Here is a 7,877-nt window from a genome sequence, read left to right as displayed (position 1 = left end):
TTTTTAGGTGTCTACACCTCATAATAGGGCAGCCTCTACAAATGAAGATCTAGAAACACTGATGAAAGACTTAGAAAAGAGATTGAAGATTACAAATACTGGCATGGATGGCTACAAGATAGAATCGATACTTTCATTATTTTCTCTCCCTCCATCACCAAAATAGTTGGGCAAGCCATCAGAGGCTATGAGAACACAAACTTCAGCTCTGAATACCATATATGATGGTCTCTTTGTATAGTCTTCTACCTCCTTGGAGGATGAAATAGAAGAGGATGCTGTTCTTAACTGGCTCTTTAAGGAAGATAGTCAAAATGAGGAGGTACGACATTGTGAGATTTCCTCTAACCAATATGGTCCTGGGTACAAAATGATTCAATGCATGGGGTACTCAGGTACTAGTCCTCTGAGCAAACAAAAGGAAGGTATTACTGAACCAATTCAGCTACAAAACCAAATCCACAAATGATAAGGCTGGACTGGGATATGATCGAAAAAAGACATCAGGTCAAAAACATGTTTCTAAGTCTAAGTGGCATAAAATAATATCGCCTTTAACAATACAGGAAGTAGACACTCAACAAACAAAAGTAGAGTGTAGAAAAGAGAAAGAGGAATCAATAGTCAAGAAAGAAGAAACAGTCAGTGCTCAAGCTTCAATGGTATTAGCTACAATAATACATGAAGTTGAGGTCCCTGAGGATATAAGAGATGAAGTAGTAAGAATCAGAGAATTGTTTGCACCACTAAAAGTTTCAGTCACATATACTGGTAGGCAACAAGTAGATGATTCAAAGATTGATTCAAATGAGTATGAATAGGGTCCTGACCACCTCTTAGACATGTCCACTATAGAAACTCCAGAAGAGTCTAGCACTATCATAGATGATGCTCAAGAGCTGATGCACATAAAACTAGATAAATAAATACAAGAAACTAGACAAAACAGACAAGCAAATTATGAACAAGGACTGAAAGAAGGAAGAATACCAAAAATATTCTCATCTATGTACCCCTATCCTAAAACAAAACAAATCAGGTATAACACTACACAAGAAGAGTTGGAAGCTACAGAAAAAGAACCAGTTATCAGTCCAAAAGAACCTGAATGGAGTAGACGATAGCAAATCACAGAAACATCAAGATCATGTCAACAGGTGTGTCAGTTACAAATGACAAATGAACCACAACATGCAGGAATTTATAGTATTAAACATGTTGGTGTTGATACCATACATACAGTTACTAAATCACTTGAAGAAGACTTGGAAACTTCACCTGATGACTCTGATGACAATCCTATTCAGGACAATATCTACTTAGCCTCAAATTTTGAATCAACTGATACAAACAATGAAAATCTATCTACTGATCTTAGTGCTGTTCAACCATGATATGACATCCAGTCTGGCGTAGTGAATGGCATTACAAGTATGTCTATTGGATTAGATCAACTAAATATTAACGTGAACTTTAATAATCATGATCTGACTCCTCCTGGTCTTGAGACACATATGCAAGGTATTCTTTTGGAACTCAACTTTTTGATCTGCCGTTGTGATAACAATACCGTGAACACTCTTGAACCTATCCAAAATTTATCCTTAATACACTTCAAATTGATTGATTGTACTTTACAAAACCAACCCATGAGTATACCTACTTTTGCAAATGACTATACGTTAGTCTATTATCTCAATGCAGTCAAACCTATAGACTCTTCCACCAATGAACAAAGCAAAAATATGATTGAAGTGGATATCAAGTATCTTAGTCGCAAAAACAAGAAAAATAAAAATAAAAGATCTGATGGCGAAAACCACATTGTGGCGGTGTTAGAATCTAAAAAAGAGAAAATAAAGGATGCACCTAAAGGTGAAAACCTCTCTGAGGTTCCTGAAGTTGAGATACTTGATATACTACCAAGTTATTTCTAGGAAAGGTCCTCCATATTGATCGATCCAACTTAGGCAGTGAACATTGGGAGTCAAGAGACACCACACATCATTCATGTAGCTCAATCACTATCAGTAGAAGAATTGAAGGAGTTCACTCAGCTATTCTTAGAAAAGAAAATAAAATTTGCATGGACGTACTCTGATATGATAGGCTTGGATCATGATCTCATTATGCACCATCTTTCAATTACACCAGGAGTAAAACCAGTTAAGCAAAAACTCCGTAAGATGCACCTGCATGTAGCACTATTAGTAAAGGCTGAACTAGAAAACTTGCTCAAAGTTGGATTCATTAGAGCTATAGATTATGCCGAATGGATTTGAAACATAGTACCTGTGTCAAAGGCCGAAAAATCTATCAGAGTTTACACAAATTTTAGAGGCCTCAATAAAGCATGTCCAAAGGATGACTTTCCATTACCAAATATTGACATGATAGTTGACATGACTACTAGGTATGAGATGTACTCACTAATGGATGGATTCTCTGGCTATAATCAAATCAAAATAGCTCCCGGAGATCTAGAAAAGATAACTTTCACCTATGCATGGGGAACCTTTTGCTAGAATGTCATGCCATTTGGGCTAAAGAACGCATGAGAAACCTATCAAAGAGCAGTTACAACCATTTTTCATGATATGATGCATAAGAATATGGAAGATTATGTTGATGACACCTTAGTGAAGACTATGTAAAGATCAACACATATTCAAGAGTTAGGTCCTATACTTGACAAAATAGAAAAGTTCAAACTCTGGTTAAATCCAAAGAAGTGTGCATTTAGAGTGACATTTGGTAAACTACTTGCCTACATCATTTCAAAGAAGGGAATCGAGGTTGATCCTGAGAAGGTCCAAGCCATAATGGAAATGCCACCTTCGAAGAACATCAGTCAAATGAGAAGTCTATAGGTACGTCTCCAATCCATCAGATGATTCATTTCTCAACTAGCAGACAAAGCTCAACCTTTTACAAAGGTATTGAGAAAAGGAGTAATTTACAACTAGGATCAGTAGTGTGAAAAACATCTTCAAAAAATAAAAGAGTACCTATCGAATCCACCGATATTGATGCCACTGATTCAGGGTAAACCACTAATCTTATATATATCAGCAATTGATTCATCACTGGGGGCACTTCTGGCGCAACAGGATGATAACAAAAAGGAAGGAGCTATTTATAACATCAGCAGGACTTTGGTGTCTTATGAAATGAACTACTCTATAATAGAAAAATCATGTTTGGTGTTAGTCTTTGCATCACAAAAATTGAGACACTACATGCTAGCACATTCAATCAAGTTGGTGGCCGAAATTGATCCACTCAAGTATCTTTTCAATAAGGCAACACTTACAGGAAGATTGGCGAAATGGGTCATGATCCTTATAGAGTTTGACATTGAATATGTGGAACACAAAACCATAAAGGACAGGTAATTGCTGATCAACTTGCTGAAGCTCCGCTTGAAGACTCTCATCCACTACACATAGAGTTTCCAAATGAATCTCTAATGCACCCTACTCAACAACCTTGGAAAATGTTCTTTGATGGGTCCTTTACTCAAAATGGTTCAGGTGCTTGCATATTATTCATTACTCCTCAGAAGTATTCAATCCCAAAGTCTTATAAGATTCTATTCCCTTGCACAAACAACATTGCAGAATATGAAGCTTTGTTGAATGGGATAAAACTAGCTATTGAATGGAAGGTTGCAGAATTGTATATCTATGAAGATTCTGAGCTGGTGGTTAATCAAATCAACGATACATATCAGACTCGAGATGAGAAATTGATGCCTTACAAGAGGATGGTTGATGATCTTAAGAAGTATTTTTCTTTTGTATCATTCCAACAGATTCCTAGATCTGCAAACAGAGTAGCAGATGCTATGGCCACCTTGACATCTATACCTGAGTTACAAGAGTCCAATTTTCGCTTTGATTTCCTGGTGGAAGAGTTATATTACCCTACCTATGATTCTCCTAAGACCCAAATAGTCTGTACTATTATTGGACATGACTCATCCCGATACAGCCACATCTATTCCTATCTACGTGACCAAATTATCCCTAGAAATCTTACCTGAAATGAGAAAAGAAGCTTAACCCGAAATGCTTTGCGGTATGTTATCATAGCTAACAATTTATTTAGAAGAAGTTTGGATGATACATTGCTTAGATGTCTAGAAACTGAAGAATCTAAACATGCATTATCGGAAGTCCATGAAGGTATTTGTGGATCTCATTTGAATGGCCTTACTTTAGCTTGGAAACTACTATGGGCTAGCTACTACTGGCCAGACATGGAAAAAGATGCCATCAAATTTGCTAAGACTTGTGAGAAATATCAGCTTCATGGAAATCTCATACATGCCCCGACAAGGGACCTTATACCATTTATTACATACTGGCCTTTTCAGCAATGGGCCTTTGATCTCATTGGTCAGATATATCCTGCTTCATCTAACGGACATAAATTCATCATAACGACCACTGAGTATTTCACCAAGTGGGTAGAGGCAGTTCCGCTCATCAAAGCAACAGGTAAACAAGTCACCTTGTTCATCTTAAACTATTGACTATCTTGCACAGAACAGTGAACAAATCTAGGAAGGATTGGCATCTGTAGCTCAATCCTGCACTATGGGCTTACAAAACAAGTATCAGAACACCTATTGGGGCTACACCTTTCTCTTTGGTGTATGGGTTTGAAGTAGTACTACCTATTGAAGTCGAAATACCATCTCTAAGAGTTTCTTTGCAAGGTCTTATTACTAATGAAGATAATAGTGTAGCATAGGAAATCGGAAATCATCACAAGTAATATAAAAACTAATCTAGCCCAATAACTAAAGCTTAAATGTAATGATCTATCCTAAACACACTCAACAAAGACATGAAAATAAAACATTCAAAAAGATTATACAAACCAGATGTAGATCTAAATGCTTCTTTCATGCGGCTCCATTGTCCTTCTTTCTTCTCCAAATAGTTTTGTTGTGGATCTCACCTTCAAGTGCATACACCTAGTTATGAAAGCAAGATTGACATTGACACAAGAGTACTCGCAGCGTGATTTGACAAAGTGATTAGAAATTCAATAATCTGATTAGGGGATCCGGAATCAAGGGATTTGATTGAAGAAATTCATCCAATTTATAGATAAATTGGAGAAATGATCAAATTAGCATGATAATGATTCGAATGGAAATTCAAATCAAGAATAGCAAAATTATGACATGTGTATGACAAATTGCTATGCAAGGATTTTATGACAATTTATGACAAATTTCTATGTCAGGATTGATTGACATGAATTTGAAATAGAAATAGACATTTAGGAATTTAGGAGAAATTAGAAAATTAGGTTAGAAATGATGACTTGGAAATTAGGAAATTGATGCAAATTAGGTAAATTAATTAATAATTTCTCATTCATTAATTAATTTACAAAAATAGGAGGAATTAATTAGCCAATTAAATAAACATTTAATTGTGACAAGAAGACTTAGGATAAATAAATAAATTATTTAACCTAAAGGGAGAAATGACAAACAAGGTTAAATGATTAAATCATGAAACCCTAGAAGATGAATTAGAAATGCAAAGATGACAATTAGGTCTTGATGCAAGATTGATTTGATGTCGATTTGATCATGATTTTGAATTGATAAATGATTTTATTGATAAATAATTGAAATTGGTTGACAAATTGACCAATATTGATAAAGAGACCAAATTGATATGCGCCAATTGACATGATTGAAGAGGACAAGGATTGATGACAAATCGATCGCAAAATTGATGAGATTGACAAGTTGATAAGAGATTGACAAGATTGACCAGAATCATGACTGAAAATTGTTATCGACAAGACCTAATTCGAAAGCGAAACAAATGAAGAGTGTAGAAGAAGGACTCGATGCTCGCAAATGATAAAGACCAAGTGCGTGACATAGGAGAAATGTTAATGGGATGCAAAAACATAAGATGAGGCAATGCGCCAATGTTCAAGTATGATCCCGCAAGCGTTGACCATTTTTAGGTGTCTACATTTTGCCCCTATTTGAGACAATGCAATTTTAAGCGTTGTTTCAAAGAACAGTAATGAAAATGCCCCAGACAATGACAATGACATATGCATGCCCCCTCGAGGAATTGGTCAGAAACATCGAGAAAAGAGGCCAATTGATCGATAGGAATGATAGGAAACGATAGGATCAAACGGACTGCCAAGACTGACGGAAGAAATGTTAGTAAGAAGAAATTAGACAGAGGATAGTTAGAGACGAAGAAAAACTTGCTTTTAGTAATGCACTTTGTAGGTGAGAACCTTTATTTAATGTAGCAAAATGGATGCGTAGCATCATGGCATGGAAGGCCAGAGCTGAAATGCAACCCTTTTTTGCAAAAAAAACAGACACATTGTAGACAAACAACAATCTCAACAAAAATAAAATAAAAGGACAATGTACCATCCCGGTCACTCTAAATCACTCAGTGACATCATCGAGCAACATAGGAACATGACCGAAGCCAAAGATAAATCAGTAAAAGATAAGATGCACAAATTCCAACAAATCAAACAAACATCTTGATCTTCATTTTCAAAAGTTGAAAGTGTTGATAGGACGATCATGCTGTCTGATTTCAGGACATGTGGTACCCCGTCTAAGACAAGACATAGTCTGGTTTCGAGTATACCACACCCTGTATAAGACCCATGATAGTAGAGACAAGGACAAATGATATTGACGGTGATTGATATGACTATTTTGATCAGTTTGAATGTCTGGTTTGATTGAAAAGTTCATCTGTTTACGCATGATTTCATTAAAGCACAATGTGTGATTGCATGTCATTGGATGTATGCTTAGCGATCTGTCTATGCACAAAGGGGATCATTTATTGAAAAAATGCTTGTTTTTGGATTTTAATGTTTTGAAATGTTTTTGTGTTCGTTTTTTCAGGACTTTATTTGACTTTTTTTGGATTTTTTTTTAAGGACATTTTCAAATTTTTAGGATTTTTTCAGGACATGATTTGATTTTTTTGGATTTTTTCAGGACATTATTTGATTTTTTAGGGATTTTTTTCATGACATTTTTCAATTTTTATGATTTTTGAATTATTTCAGGACATTTTTCAATTTTTTTGAATTATTTCAAGACATTTTTCAATGTTTTATGATTTTGCCCCTAGTGTCTAGTAAGGCAAGGAATATGATAGGTGAATAAATAGGCTTTCTAAAATGATGGTGGATAGAGGGAAGACAAAGGCCTTTTATCATGGAGACAATACAGATGCAATTTTGAAGGGCTATTGCGTGATGGGACAAGAGACTGGATATGACAATGTAAAGCAATGACACGGCATGAGGGACATATCAAGAGGTTTTTGAAACCATATTTAAATTTTGCATCCTTATATCAGATCAAGATCAAGGAATGAAAAAGAGTGTATGGATAGTGATAAGAGATGGATAGGATAAGCAAGACCAAGAATGGATAAGGGACATGGACTGAAAGCCAAGATTGGCTAAGGGATAGTGGCAGAAAGTTGCAATAAGCTAGGTGTAAAGTGGAAAATCGCGATCGAACCCTAGTTGGTCTCCCCTCTTCTAACTCCAAGGAGAGAGATGGGAGGTTCGCTAGGATTTGATGGGTTTTGACTTAGGGAAGAGACTTTACATTCAAAAGAGGGGTTGAAACTCATAAGATTCAATCCCACACGATGTAAGATTGGATGCTAAATGAATTTCAAGGGTTAGGAAAGCAAGGCTACCCTCTTTTGTAAAGAATGTTGATTAAGGAAATTAAGCTAAGGATGCATAGAAAGTCATAAATATTCACTTATAAATTGAGTTCGGGTTATAGGATGAAGCTGCGGACCTGGAATTAGCAGTAAAATGTCGATACG

Source organism: Cryptomeria japonica, chromosome 1 (genome assembly GCF_030272615.1).
Source record: "Cryptomeria japonica chromosome 1, Sugi_1.0, whole genome shotgun sequence".
In the NCBI taxonomy this organism is placed as follows: domain Eukaryota; kingdom Viridiplantae; phylum Streptophyta; class Pinopsida; order Cupressales; family Cupressaceae; genus Cryptomeria; species Cryptomeria japonica.
Note: the sequence above shows the minus strand (reverse complement) of the source record.